Source organism: Bactrocera latifrons, unplaced genomic scaffold (genome assembly GCF_001853355.1).
Source record: "Bactrocera latifrons isolate USDA-ARS-PBARC rearing strain unplaced genomic scaffold, ASM185335v1 scaffold_489, whole genome shotgun sequence".
NCBI classification, from domain to species: domain Eukaryota; kingdom Metazoa; phylum Arthropoda; class Insecta; order Diptera; family Tephritidae; genus Bactrocera; species Bactrocera latifrons.
The window spans coordinates 91,889-108,349 of NW_017537144.1; the positions used below are offsets into that span (position 1 = coordinate 91,889).

Consider the following 16,461-nt stretch of genomic DNA (forward strand, 5'->3'; position numbering starts at 1 on the left):
ATTGTTAATATTTCTACAACATTCCTTTCAGTGCATCCAACCCCTAATTTAAATATAAGTAGTTAAATTTAATAATTTGTACATACAACTAAATGAAATTTTGCGCATTTATTAGAGTTTTTTTTGGTAAGTCTAGTTAACGCATAAACCATCAGTGGGCGAAAAAGTCTATCGATAATGTTAGATGAAAATATCGATAGTTCCGTCGATTGTTTTCAGCTTTATTTATTACTCAAAACTTCGTTTTTACGAGTTAATGTTGCCTGTGTATATGCTTATCTGTCTTATAAGAATTATATTTTACTGTCACGCCATAGAGACTTTCCAGATACTTTTTTAGACAAGTTAAAGAAAGTGTTGAAAGTCTATATCAGAAGATAATGTTTTGTTCAGACAAATCTACCGAACGTGTATGTAAATTAAAAGATAGAAAGGAATTTAGTTTCAGTCGTGAAAGGTGAAAATTCTTTTTCGTTCGATATACAATTGTGTAAAGTATGAAAAATGAATGATAAGGGTTCCGAATATATTAGCTTTTGATTAAAATTTACAAGAATAAAAATTCTAAACGGATTATATTTTTAATAATACTAAAAAAAGACATTCTAGGTACTGCTTTTTGTAAGTATATATGTCAACATCTTAGAGTGCTTGAAATTCAATTGTGCATGACAATATTAAAAATTTTCGCAACAGTACTCATGTAAATATTTTATATGTTTGATTCAAAAACGAAAAAAATTAAAAAATTAGCGTGAAAATATGGTTAGAGATTTATGTGTGAATTTTGTTCCATCGATACAAAACAATTGAAGAAACATAACCGTCTCTGAGTAATTAATAAGTATGCACATATGCACTGACTGTAGTAAATATTAATCCATGGCGTACAATTAAAACGAACAACTGGAAAAGTTTTACAATTTTTTTACATATTGTAATGAGAGCATAATTGTGAATATTCAAATTAAGATTTCTTTTAACAATAAGTAATAAAATCTTAAATCTATTTAAAAACTAGACAAACTGAAGCAACTGATTAAGCTGTTTTGGTGATACGTTTTTTTTTTAATAAGCAGGCATATCTCTTCTTTTAAGGCGTGTTTGATCGCAGGAATGTACCAAAGCATTAGCCAAAAGGTTTGCGTGATATCGTTTAGTTTAGAAATATATTTAATTCCGCTATCTTCTACTTATTTCTTTACCATAGGAATACCAAGGTCTTTATGGATATTTTCATTACGCATGTACCATGGTGAACACGTAATTTTCTGTTTGGAACCTTTGTATTATACCAATATTAGTTGCACAGGTCGTACTCCACAGTTGAATGCCATACATCCAAATCGGCTTTATAACCGCATTCTATAAAAGCACTTTGCCGTCTAGGCTAAGTTTGGAGTTTTAGATTTAAAAGCCAATTTAAATTTGCAGCTCTTATCTTTATGCAAGTTATTTTGCTAGATATATGTTTCCTCTGGTTGCCTGCCATTCTCCGACAAACCTTAAGTGCTCGGCTAATATTCTTGATGCTATTGTGTGGCATTTGTTACTGCTCACTAAAGCTGAGTCATCCGCAGAAATTGATGTTAATACATCATTAGCTGTTGGAGGATCGGTTATGTTAAGGGTAATATTATCATTTCCTGGTGACTTTTTTAGTTTGAGTTCTTTTATTATTCTAATAATTTAGCAAGGTGAAGTCTTAAAGACTCGAGTGACTCGTTAACTAGGTGAGGTAAGCTGGATAGCTCAAAGATGTTCTTTGAGCAATTAGGTTTAAATACCTTTTCTAGGTGATTTGCAAAGCAATTAGCACTTTCCTCGTCACTTCGAGCCCGATTTCCACCCATGTTAGGGCTTCCAAAGGGAATTTTGCTGCCTTGAATTTGGACACAGCTTCTTTATTGACAATTCGGTATTGAATTCTTCCTCACGTTTAAACGTTTTTTTGTTGTAATTTACTTACAGCAAATTTCAATTGAAGCTGAGTGAAAGGGGAGCGATTTATCTGCCACTCACGCCTTGCACGCCTTTTTTCATTTACAAGCTTTTCTATTCTTCTGTTAGTGATTCTGGGACCAAGCGGCTTATGTTTAGTTATATAAGATGTTAGAGCCACTTTTGGATTAACGAATATGGGTTGTTCACATAATTTTATTAGTATAGGAGAGTGATCAGAAGAGAGATCAGTACTTGTATCAGCTGTTATGTGCGATTTATCAATTTTTTTAATTACAGCAAAATTAATTAATTCTGGTATTTTTTTTAAATATTGCTAGGCTAATGTGTCGGCTTACCAGGATATATTATGTCAAGGTTATTGTGCCTATTTATAATAGTGTGATACAGTTGTCGTCCTTTCGGTCGTGAGCTCCAATACATGTGTTTTGCATTGTAATCTCCACCTGCTTAAAATTTATAGCCTAGTGTTCCAAAAAAGTCTTTAAATTGGATGTCTGTAATTTTAAACCGAGGTGGGCAGTATATGACCGTCAGGTTTAAGTCCCCGCAGCGATTTTTTATGGTTATATTGTAACTTGTGATTGCGCTGTGGGATAAGATTCTAATACGTGATGATTTAACCGTTTCTATCCCACACTGCTGTTCCTCCATGTCCATCTGTGTGATTTATGACATAGATTCTAAATCCCGGTATAAATAAATTGTTTTTGTTCGTAAGATGAGCTTCTGGCAATAGCATTACATCAATATTATTTCCTTCCAGAAATCTTGAAGGTTGTTGTTGTTTTAACGGTTAACAGACCCCGATAGGATGGTGAGGGTTATCAGTGTTGTCGTCGACGTCATCTAACGGGAGGCCCAGGAAACATGCTGTTTCGACGGGGTCGGACCAAAGGGAAAAGGGTGTTAGATGGTTGGGGTTGGGTGGGCATGCAAAGAGGTGGTCAGTGTCATGCGGAGACTTTTCTTCAGCTGCGATAGTTATTACATCATTAAATCCCCTTATACTTTCAAATTCTTTAAATTCGCTTTCTGTAATTTTAAAACGAGGTGGACGGTATATAGCCGTAAGATTTAAGTCACAACCCCGATTTGTAAGTGTGTAGTAGCATGAGATACTAGAGCATAGTGGTTTAAACAATTTCTAATCCACACTACTACCATACGCTTTTCAATCCGGATGCTTTGTGACATAGAGTCTAAATCCCGGTATATTAAAATTATTTTTATTTGCAAAATTGTAAAATTAGTTTCTGATATATGTAAGCGTTACATATATATTTTTTCATACAGAAATCAAATAATCTTTAATTTATGTTGGTTAACATCGTTAGCATTCCATATACAGATATTTGGTAAGCTCGTTTTTTACTTAATAAATGTTGCAGCATTTACATACTCATAGTTTCAATACCTCCATTTGGAGGATTTTGCGGCAGGTGCATTTGTACAGGTTTGCCTTTCACCACATTTGCATAGCTTCCTTGCATATTATTATTATTAGAATTAATAGGACTTGAACTTTTATCTGAGGGTGCTATTATTTCTATATCAATACGGAGTGTTTATAATACTTAGTTACGACGTGCGTGAATGCCCTGTGACAACTTCGATTTCAAATCTTTATAACACTGCGAAGAGTGCAATATGATTTGGTATGCCCATATTCTTGGCAGTTAGTACCGGGCCGTTTCTTCTGAGTGATGGGTTTCATTTTTTCTATTAAATATATTTACAACAGTTTTAATACCAAAACCGCAATCTTCCAATTCAGCTTTGACTTCACTCGGCGGACTCTATACCCTTAATTACAACCACTAGGCCCTTACAGCTCTTTAGTTAATACGTATAATAATTCTTGTTTTTATTTGTCAGACATTTAACGATTTCCATAAGACTTTTTTCACTGTAAGACTGAATTTTTGTTTCATCTATATTGCACATGAAAATTGTTAGTACCTACGATTTCACTTAATTTCTCACCAAGAGTATTAATGCCACGCTCGCGTAAATATATTGGATTTTGTTTGGCATTAACGACTGTGGTGATACCCTTCACATTATCGTTGTTGTTGTTGTTGTTGTAACGGCAGAGTTCTGCCGAGTTGACAGTCCTTGGCCGGATAAAAATCCGGGTCCGTTCCGGTTTCCGTAGATCCGACTGTCGTGGGACATTATCGTCTGAACCATTGCTTAGTTAGTTCCAACAGTGTAAAATACCTCGGGTTGACACTAGACCCTACGCTGAGGGGGAAGCAGCACGTAGCCTGGGCCCCAGTAGCGTCGAAAACATCGGTTAAGACTAAGCTACTGAAGCTACAGCCTCTTGCCTGTGTCTGCATAACGGGCGCAATGCGAACCTGTCCAATGGCAGCACTGGAGGTTCTTCTTGCACTTACTCCGTTTCATTTGGTCATCGGTCTGGTAGCCAAACACACCCTTCTGCAAATAACGGCACAGGGGGGTAGAAAAGGTAAAGTAGTGTCATCCCAGAGGATGGAAATGATAAGTGGCAAGTTACCATTGGCCCTCCTCCCGAGGTATAGTACTACCAAAAAGGTTAACCTCAGTAAAAAGTTTAAGGTTACCCTCGGCAGCAAAGACGATTGGAACGACTCTAACCTCGAGCTGTTGCTGAGGAACAGTACTATGAGGTGGTACACCGACATCGAAAATGTCGGAGGGAATCGGCGCAGGGATTGTGGGCCCACGCACTGGGCTCCCCATACCCATGGGTCAGTTCCCGAGCATTTTCCAGGCAGAAGTTTATGCCATAAGCCGGTGTATAGAAAAAAACCTCCATAGCAACTATCGCAATGAACGAATAGCCATTCTTAGCGATAGTCAAGCGGCGCTAAAGGCGATCTCCTCATGGTATGAGACATGCCAATCTGCTAATGGGAGGTTACAACCTAAAAAGGTTTAAAATCATAATAAATCTCCCCAGGAGCAAACTTAACCTGTTAGTCGCATGGTACACTGGCCACTGCAAGCTAAATAGGCATCTGCACAGCATGGGCCTTTCAGTTTGAGCCAACTGCCGTTTCTGCAACAGGGAGCCTGAAACTCCGGAGCATCTGTTGATAGACTGCACGGCAGTCTGTGGACGGAGGTCTAAGGCCCTTGGAGTGTTGTTTCCGAATAGGGATCGCATTGCCTCCCTAGCGCCAAGTAGTCTACTGGACTTCATGAATAGGCTGGGTCTAGGCGAGTCAGTGGGAGTAAGGAGAGGGCACAATAGACCAAAGATCGCAGTGCATTCCTCATCACTATGCAGACCAGGGTAGGCGGAACAAAGATCCGCCTGGGAGCGAAAAGAGGCTGTCCACAGGGAGGTGTGCTATCACCTCTACTATGTAGACTTGTCGTGGACGAACTATTACCATTGCTAACTGACAGTGGGATCCGATGCCAAGGGTATGCGGACGACATTGCGATAATAGCAAGAGGCAAATTTGAAGATACTCTCTGTGACCTAGTGCAACGGGGTCTAAATCTGGCAAAGGGGTGGTGCAGAGGAGTGGAACTAAACATCAACCCCTCAAAGGCAACCGTAGTCCCTTTCACAAGGCGCAGGTCCCTACCCGGCTTGAGGAACATCACACTTGGGGGCAGAGAGATCGAGATGACTAGCAAGGTTAAATACCTGGGTCTTACGCTGGATTCTACCCTGCGGTGGAAACAGCATGTGAACCAAACGCTGGTCAAAGCTACAAAAGCGTTAATGGTGTGCAAACGGCTGGCGGGTAAATCTTGGGGCTGTAAGCCAAAGATCGTTAGGTGGTTGTACACCATGATTGTGCGACCGATAATTACATACGGGGCGGTGTCGTGGGCCTCCGTCGCGTGGCAGGCTTCGGTGGTAATCCAACTATCAAAGCTTCAGCGGATAGCATGTGTTTGCATGACGGGCGCTATGCGAACCTGTCCGACGGCAGCTCTGGAGGTCCTGCTGGAACTTACACCGCTCCATATAATGATAGGTCAAGTAGCCAAGCGCTCAATTCTGCAGATAACAGCAGAGGGATGCGGCAAAGGCAAGATAATCTCGTGCCAGATGATGGAGAGGATAAGTGACGACATTCCTATTGCCCTCCTCCCAAAGGATGGCATTACGAAATCAACTCATTTCACGAAAAGGTTTAAGGTTACCCTCGGTAGCAAGAGTGAGTGGAACGACCCTACTCTTGAGCAAATGCTAAGGGATAGTGCACTGAGGTGGTACACCGACGGCTCAAAAACGTCGAAAGGAATAGGTGCGGGTATTGTAGGCCCGCGTACCAAGCTCTCCATTCCGATGGGAAGCTTTCCGAGTATTTTTCAGGCTGAAGTCCTGACTATAAGTCGGTGTACAGAGATAAACCTCTACCGCAACGAGCGCATAGCTATACTTAACGATAGTCAAGCGGCACTAAAAGCGATCTCCTCCTATGAGATCAAATCGCTATTGGTGCAGGAGTGTAGAGAACGATTGAACAACCTAGCTGCAAAGAACCAGGTGCACCTAATCTGGGTGCCCGGCCACAGGGCGAGGGACGAGCTAGCCCGCTCCGCAGCCTCCAGCAGTATGGCTGGGCCCGAACCATTCATTGCGGTGGGTCCCCACACTGTGAAGGAGCTGCTCCGCAAGGAAGAAAAAGTGTGCAGAGAAAGGTATTGGCAGCGAGCGCATGGTATGCGTCATGCCAAGCTGCTAGTTGGGGGGGGTATAACCAAAAGAGGTTGAAATCGTTAATTAACCTCCCAAGAAACAMACTCAGGATTCTGGTTGCATTTTATACCGGCCACTGCAAGCTGAAAARGCACTTAGCTAACATGGGCCTATCATCTTGCGCCAACTGTCGGTTTTGCGACAGGGACCCTGAAACCCCGGAGCACCTGTTAATCGACTGCATTGCAGTCTGTAGGCGCAGTTCGAAGGCCCTTCGAGCCATGTTTCCGGATAGGGATCACATCGCCTCGCTAGCASCCAGCAGAATACTGGACTTCATCAATATGCTGGGGCTAAGCGAGTCCCTGTGAGTTAGGAAAGGGCACAATAGACCTAAGGTCGCAGTGCATTCCTCAGTTATGTATCTATCTATCTATGCATTCATTCATTGCTTAGTATGGAAAATCTGTTGCCATTTAAAACTTCCGTTTTACTTCAATTTGGTGGGATGCCTTGCAATTCTTTATGGCTGACCACTGACTTTGAAGGACTTAATTTCCTTTTGATATAACGTAGCGATCAATGATAGTTTGTACAGACGAGCTTTTGTTTCTATTGGCACATTCTCAGCTTACGTTGCGATTTTCTTCGTTGCCTGCGCGATTGCTGGTACCTGGTGACTGACTGCTGTCAGCGCATTTGTTATTGCCCAATTGTTGTTTTCTGCTGCTTCTGCTGACTGCGTTCTTTGCTTCGTTTCCTTTTCAGCTGATTGCCATGATGACCCATCATCGCCATTACACTTTTTATTGCCAGTAGTTGTTATTGTTGTTGGGTGGACATAGCTGAAGTAGGCATTTAAGGAATTATTGATTGGTTACTTTTTGCACAATCTGAATACACGGAACGAGTTAAAAAACACGTCCGTACACCTTGAACGCCAAATTTGTTTTTCAAATCAAATTATAATAACAAAAATCGTGTAATGTAAAAAGTCGTTAAGATTATATTTGGCACAACATTTTACATTAAAGTGAATTTGAGCAGGTTACGATTTAGAATAGCTATGAGAAAACACATTCATAACAATTCACAGTTATATAGTATGAAAAAAATTTTTAAAAAACAATATCATTGTGTATCACAGAAAAATAAATCTTAAAATTATATATATATGTATATATACATACATATGTAGGAACAAGTGAAGGTGAAGCGTTATGATTGACGTCTAATCGCAAAAGAGATTTATTTCTTACTCGCTATAACTTAAGAGCTAGTAAGAATATAATAACAAAAGGAATGAAGGATTAAAAACATGATAGCGTTGTCTTTAGAAGTTAGGTAGAGTTGTATTTTAGGAGTGCTGCGCCGAAGATTAAATTAACGTCGTAATGATAAGTCGAGGTTGCCAAATCTGTATATAATGCTTAAGTATATAAAACTAAACATATACAATTGCCAATTGATAATCCAAATTCTAATTAATAATTAAAAACTTTTTAAAATCGTTCTAACTTTAAAGCGTCTTAATGTAGCGAATCTGTTTGAAAAACCTTTTTAAGATAAATAAAACATAAATCTTTATTAAAAAAATGTAACTTTACACTTATATTTTTAACTTTTATATCCACTAACACTTCACTAATTCGTTTCTAACCATTTATTTTATATTAAATAATGTAAAAATAACTTTAATCCCATTTTAAACTTTAGTTGAAATTCATTTATTCATACAATAAGGAAATGGTTGCAAACAAGCAAAAAATTAGTGTCATCATATTTTTTAATGGAATAAATATAAGACAACAGAGTAATTATGACGTCAATCCAAAATTCAAATGTCGTGTAATGAGTAATTTAAAATCTTTAGTAAAAAGAAAAAAATTATTTCTCCTACACCTATCACAATTTCTGTCCAATTCCTCAAACAAGAAGTAAAATTCTAAAATATTAATAAATGCACCAAATTTTTCAGGCAGATCCACTAGTCCAAAGCATCCACAAGTTGCTTTTATCGCCCTGGTTTTGGTGTATGAAGATGAATTCAACTAAAGGAATTTTATTTAGCCATTTAAAACGGAATTATTGCACACATTAAGAAGAACATTATGCCTATATTCTGATGTGGCTGTGGCTTCGGGTTCTAAAGGCAGCTCCCAGTTACCTTATGTTTCGATATTTACGTAGCGTAAACCCCACAACTTCCTAAATAAACTAGAGAACATGAAAGGTGTAACTCTCATACCCCTCCTACTTCTAATTTTTAGATAAAAGTATCTAAGCTGTCCTGACATAGTCGCATTGTCTTTAGGTAAGGAAATCCTGAGTGTACTAATGAATGAATGAATGAAGATGAGAAATGAACCGCGACCTTTGGTCTATTGTGCCCTCTCCTGACTCACATTGACTCGCTTAGACCCAGCACAGTAATGATGTACAATAGACTACTGAGCGCTAGCGAGACAATGCGATCCCTATCCGGAAACATTGATCCGAAGGCCTTAGTTCTGCGTCTACAGACTGCTGTGCAGTCAAAGAGTAGAATTTCGGGCTCCCTGGCGCAGAACCGGCAGTTAGCGCAAGAAGATAGCCCCATGCTATGCAGGCATCTGTATTCAGCTCGCAGTGGCCAGTATATCATGCTACCAGTAGCCTGAGTTTGTTCCTGGGGAGGTTTATTACAATTTTCAACCTTCTCAAGTTCTGTCCTCCCATTAGCAGCTTAGCATGTTTCATACCAAGAATTTCTAATCAATACTCCTCCCTTCCCACTCTTTCTCAATTGCGGATCAGCTCCTTCATGGTATGGGGACCCACCCCCGTAAAGGCTTCGGGTCTTACCATCTTGCTGGAGGCTGCGGAGAGGGCGAGCTCGTTCGCCAGTTCGTTACCGCCTATACCTTTGTGACCAGACACCCAGATTAGGTGTACCTGGTTTCGTTCCGCAAGGCTGTTCAGCCTATCCCTGCACTCTTGCACTAGTAGCGATTTGATCTCGTAAGAGAAGATCGCTTTAAGCGCCGCTTGACTATCGCTGAGGCTATTGGCTATTGGCTCATTGCGATAGTTGCGATGGAGGTTTATTTCTGTACACCGGCTTATGGCAAGAACTTCTGACTGGAAAATGCCCCATGCTCTCTTGGGTACGGAGAGCTTAGTGCGCGGGCCTACAATCCCTGCGCCGATTCCCTCCAACATTTTCGAGCCATCGCTGTACCACCTCAAAGTGCTGTTCCTCAACATCAGCTCGAGGTTGGAGGAGTTTTTACTGGGTTTTACTGCCGAGGGTGACTTTGCACTTTTTTTGAAGTTAACCATTTTGGTAGCGCTGCCCTCGGGAGGAGGGCCAATGCTATATTGCCACTTTTCTTTTCCATTTTCTGGGATGAGACCACCTTGCATTTTCCACACCGCTGCCGTTATTTGCAGAAGGGTATGCTTGGCAACCTGACCGATAAACAAAAGAAGCGGAGTAATTTAAAGCAGAACCCCCAGTACTGCCCTTGGACAGGTGCGCATTGCACCCGTCATGCAGACACATTCCAGCCGCTGTAGCTTCTGTAGCTTAGTCGTAACCGAAGTTGGCGATGCCACTGAGGCCGTTCCCACGACAGTCGGTTCTACGAAAACCGGAACGGCCCCGGATTTTTATCCGGCCAAGGACTGTCAACTCGGCAGAATTCTGCCGCTACAACAAAAACAACATGCCACTGAGGCCCGTTCCCACGACGGATTTTATCCGGCCAAGGACTGTCAACTCGGCAGAATTTCTGCCGTTACAACAACAACAACATGCCACTGAGGCCCAGGCCACCGCCCCATATGTGATTATCGGTCTCACTATTATGGTGTTCAACCACCTAACGTATCTTGGCTTACAGTCCCACTACCTTCCTGCCAGCAGCCGATTGCACACAATTAAGGCTTTTGTCGCCTTGACAAGGTGAGCTTCACATGCTGCTTCCACCTCAGGGTAGAATCTAGCATCAAACCGAGTTATTTGACACTGTTGGTTATCCCTATCTCACTGCCCCCAAGTGTCCTTCGCTGTTCTCCATACTTCGGGGATGTACGCTCTGTGGGTTGGAAGTACTCCATATTCGACAATTTCGTTTGTTTATGTTGCGTTTAAATCGAAATGGGTATCGTCAGACATGAAGAGATAGTTCAACATGTTTCCATCCTCTTCCACCATTTGAAGCATCTTCTGGCAAAATTCCAGGCGAATCGGCAAGTCTGCAGCGTTCWGTTTGTTGGCCATTTGAATTTTATATGGGAATGAGTCCAAATCTTTGTTCATAATTGATTGTAATGACTGTCTGTTTACAGCCATTTGAGCAGATAAGCTTCTTGTCGAAACACGTGGATTGTTTTGTATGGCAGCAGCGATAGTTTCCTCCGTTCGACCTGAAGGGTTTCGATGGTAAGGTCTTCTGTTGACTGTCCCATGCTCGGCAAAATTGTTTACAAGTCTCATTATGGTCTATCTGCTCGGAGGATTGCCGCCAAACGTGCGCCTATACTCTCTGAACCGAAACTACGGACTACAGTGCGGGATAGCGGCGGACAATCCAAATTCCTATTTCAGTGTCCCAGTTATCCATTTTTGTTAAATGTAAAAGTAAATCTACAAAATAAAATAAAAACTAAACAGATTAAATAAAATAAAAAATAAACAGATTAAATAAAATAAAAATTAAACAGATTAAATAAAATAAAAATTAAACAGATTAAATAAAATAAAAATTAAACGTTAAATAGAAAAAAAGTTATGCTTTCATCAGCCACCCTGTAGGCTGAAGCCAGGACGAAGTCCTTGCCCTAGAAGCCCCTGGCTTGCACCGCCACCAGATCCTGCGTCAGGAACTCTGTAATGCAGAAGAATTCAATGTTACTCACGACAACTATGCAAGTTTTAGGTCTCTCGCTAGAGAGATCCCAGATTACCTTATTTGATGCAGGTTCACCTGAGGGATCTCCGTATTGACCTCCATTATAATATGGGATCGAGGAAATACAGATCTTCTTCCCCTCCGTCCATCGCGCTGCCAGCCAATAGAGGAGTTGTCATGCTATGCATGATTGGCAAATCTTCCGCCTTCCTCGCGCAGAAAGCAGGACCTTTCCAGCTTTGGGGCAAACTCCCGCAGCCAGTTGGCGGACGTCTCGTCCTTGCAGTCCACTTGCAGCATACCTCCTTTGAATCATACCCCAGGAAGGATGCCGCGTATTCATCCCCTCTGAATACCTCTTCCATGAATAGGTCCTGGAGCTCGGTAAGCGGTTTTAGCGACTCCGCAGGGTAACAGCGTTCGCATATCTGCGCCGCCCCTCCTCCACCGGTGGGGAGCCGGTCCAGATGGTTGGGCTATGGCTGCCTTTGTATTGCTGCCCCTCAACCTTTTCGAGGTGGGGCTCCTGCTGCGTCATCTGGCCGCTATTCCGCTTCGCCGTTTTTCGCATACGTGTCAGAGGTTTGCCAGCGTCAGGGAGAGGACGTTGCCCACCTTCTCTGCGCCTCCTCCTTCTTCTACGAACACCGTCGGACTCTGCCCGATGTGACTCACTCGAATCCGACCCGCTCCGCCTACTGGCGGGAATCTTGGCGATGCTCGTTGCTGCTTCAGCGGCACCAGCCTCTTTCGGTAGGCGGGCGCCGCTGTAGGAGGGCATGTTGTCATCATCCTCCCTGGCATGCTCTTCAAACAGAGGCGGCTCCTCTGGCGAGAGGGCATCAAGGAAGCTAAACTTCTCCCTAGCTCCTTGACCCCCTTTGCCTACCGCTGCCCCGATTTCCTTTTCGTTGTCCGTGTCCGTTTTCCTTTTGGTTTGCCTTCTTTCCGTGTGGTCTGATTGTTTTTGTTTTTATGTGCTCATCTTGTTCTAACTACCCTAGGCTCAACAATTGTTTTAAATGGGGAACTAGGGGGTCCGCCACGCCAGAGCTTCTTGACGCGGTAAAGCCACAGTTTCTCCCCACTTCGGCCCGGTGTTGGGGAGAGTCCGCTAGAGTACAGCCGAATTTACCTCCTGGCTGCAAATCATCCAATGGGCACGGGAGTCGCATAACACCCGGGATTAGGAAGTGGTAGCTCTTGGTTGGCGCCGTTCACGTCGGTTGGGGGATGCCGAGTATGCCTTGCGCCTCAGAACCTGCAACGCGGCAAGGTGCTTACCATTCGCAGAGGTCATTGACATTTCGGTGACATTTCATCACAATAAACTTATATGAACTTTTATTCGAAAGAAAATCCCTTACTCCTAATTTGTAAAGACTTGATGCTGCTTTGGATGCAATTTGGGATACGAGGACAATCTGCGACAAAGTTATGTAAAGTATTTTCCGAAGGAAAACTAAGTTGGTGCTTTAGGCAGCGGTAAGCAATTGAATTATCATATCGCCGACCATTATTTTGGCGATTACTATTTAAAAAACTACTAATACAAGCACCTAACTGAAGAGGAACTTCACTGCAAACTATCTCAAGAGGATCTGACTTATCCCTAAATGAACTACTTCTTAACATTTCCCTACATCTTTCTAATTCAGTTGCAATTTGGCCCAACTGAGCTACTAAATTCCTATTCTCTTCACTAATTTTTTCTATCTGTCACCTGTTTGCGCGACTTTTTCACTACCCCTTAATAGTTCCTTCTCAAGAAGTGGCAGAGGCTCTAAAAATATATCGTGGGTCTACCCTTTCTAAAACATGAAGCAGCTGCCTCGATGTATCGTTTGCATTTGAGGCAGACCCTTCCATTAGGGGAACAAAATCTTCTACGCCTATTTCAATGGTATTTCCAAAAAAGAATTTGGGGCGTTAAATATTGGCTCAATAATTAAAAAAAATGTTTAGGTGTTTTTTCATTGAGATCTTCAAAGCACCTAAACGTTTGAGTCAACATTTACGCTTATTAAAAGAAAAAAATATATATATACAAAAGTTAAATATAATCATAAAATAAGTATAATAATATAATAATAATAGTGAAAAAAGTGCCTAAAAAATTTACTTTTATTTTAATAAACCCGTTGAATATTTAAAAGTTCGATTTTTTTATAACTATCATAAATATTCAATGATAAGTCGTTACTTTACAATAATATATTTAATTCAAATTCGAAATCTACTACTGAAACACAAATGTATATTAACATTTTTTTCTGTTATCGAAAACTAATTTTTAATATATTCACACTTAAAAATGCACGGAACCTCATTTCAATTTCACTGTTATCCGATATTACTATTCTAATTACCAAATCGAAAATATTTCAGCAGATTATCGAAATTTTCCAAAATGTCACATAAATATGCTTATCACTTTTTGCACTATTTAACGTTTTTTTTTTTTAATTACTCACCGTTTGAGATCCGTTCCAGTGTTAGAAAATTTGCAAACTCTTCCTCCCTCGCTGCAGCCAGCAACACACTTCCTCCAACTGCTTGTTGTTTTCGGCATTTTGTCTCTAAAATAAAGAGCATACGTGTTAGAGGTTTTTCATTTGCTATTCTTCAAACTAATGACCGTTACAAATGGAGACAAAGAAAGTAAAAATTTCCCCATTCGAATAATAATTTAGCGGGATTTTAATTTGGTCATCCCTCTTTTCCAACAGCTGTTCGAGTTCAGGAGGTTTTGACGTTGAGCAATTGTTCTCTCACTTCCAATGATAGATGAGTTGGACATCTGTTTATCTCTGCTTCTAGTTTTTAAGAAACCTTCCTCATTGATTTTTAATTAACCTTTATTAAATACCTAGACCAATAAAGTTTACATACACATAATTCTATTAAATTACGACACGTTCATTTGTTTTAAAATGAATAAATTTCGTGGTTTTTTCTATCCATTTCAAGATACGTATATTTAACATTAAATATAGCATATACAATTTTTTTTAATAAAAAAATAATAATGTTAAAGCTTAAAATACGCCTAATTCATATAAAAAAAGATTACATGCACCAACGATTATTTACATAAATCAAAAGAAATTACAATAGTTTTACCGGTTTTTGGCCTACATTTTGTTGCAATTGTTTTCCATAGACGTCGACGTATGCTCCCCACTCGATTATTTCCGGATATTTTGACCCACTAAGTCGATGATCCAGTGTTTTGACCTTAATTTAATGAAATGTGATGTTTTCGAATACGGGTTTCCAAAAAGTTCGGGATATTTTGAAAATGTCTAGTGTTTGCGAGACCTATGGAGTTATTTTTGTTTCCATAACTACCCTGCACGTACATGATACAATGTGTATTGTGGGTCGTTATCCTGTGGTAAATAGAAATGGCTGCTATTAACAGCCTATTTAAGCACAATGCAAGAAATTTTTCAGGCGGATCCACTAAGTTGCTTTTATCGACCTGGTTTTGGTGCATGAAGATGAATTCAACTGAAGGAATTTTATTTAGCCATTTAAAACGGAATTATTGCACACATTAAGAAGAACATTATGCCTATATTCTGATGTGGCTGTGGCTTCGGGTTCTAAAGGCAGCTCCCAGTTACCTTATGTTTCGATATTTACGTAGCGTAAACCCCACAACTTCCTAAATAAACTAGAGAACATGAAAGGTGTAACTCTCGTACCCCTCCTACTTCTAATTTTTAGATAAAAGTATCTAAGCTGTCCTGACATAGTCGCATTGTCTTTAGGTAAGGAAATCCTGAGTGTACTAATGAATGAATGAATGAAGATGAGAAATGAACCGCGACCTTTGGTCTATTGTGCCCTCTCCTGACTCACATTGACTCGCTTAGACCCAGCACAGTAATGATGTACAATAGACTACTGAGCGCTAGCGAGACAATGCGATCCCTATCCGGAAACATTGATCCGAAGGCCTTAGTTCTGCGTCTACAGACTGCTGTGCAGTCAAAGAGTAGAATTTCGGGCTCCCTGGCGCAGAACCGGCAGTTAGCGCAAGAAGATAGCCCCATGCTATGCAGGCATCTGTATTCAGCTCGCAGTGGCTAGTATATCATGCTACCAGTAGCCTGAGTTTGTTTCTGGGGAGATTTATTACAATTTTGAACCTTCTCAAGTTCTGTCCTCCCATTAGCAGATTGGCATGTTTCAACCAAGAATTTCTAATCAATGCTCCTCCCTTCCCACTCTTTCCCAATTGCGGATCAGCTCCTTCATGGTATGGGGACCCACCCCCGTAAAGGGTTCGGGTCTTACCATCTTGCTGGAGGCTGCGGAGAGGGCGAGCTCGTTCGCCAGTTCGTTACCGGCTACACCTCTGTGACCAGACACCCAGATTAGGTGTTCCTGGTTTCGTTCCGCAAGGCTGTTCAGCCTWTCCCTGCACTCTTGCACTAGTAGCGATTTGATCTCGTAAGAGAAGATCGCTTTAAGCGCCGCTTGACTATCGCTGAGAATGGCTATTCGCTCATTGTTTGGGTTAGCTTTAGAATACCGTCCCACGACTTTGAGGATAAAATGGGTATCGGTCGATAAATTATGCTCAACAGATTAATAATATATTCTTATAGGGCTGGGATTTAGAATAACATCTTTCGATTTCGGGGTTAAAATGAATTTGTGCAGTTAGAGGAGGTCCTCCAGATCAGCAATATATATAGTTGCCGCTGATTTATGGTTTTTAAGATATTTATATTTAAAGTTCAGAAATCAACTATTTAAAAGGCGTATTTTCCGATTTATAATGAATTTTACGTTTACATTTTTAATACGCTATTATTAGCTGCACTTGTAAGTATGTATGTTTGTTTGTTTGTAACTTTTTTAAGTGGTACTGAAACCTAGAATATTTGAACGGCACTGTAGGAGGGCGATAGTAAGTTTAAGCAGCTCAACAAAAAG

General features: G+C 40.7%; 1 pseudogene; it reads left to right on the plus strand.

Moving 5' to 3' along the window:
* The first annotated feature begins 249 nt into the window (after positions 1-249).
* The window catches only part of LOC108973534, a 59,486-nt pseudogene continuing 43,274 nt past the window's right edge, over positions 250-16,461 (plus strand).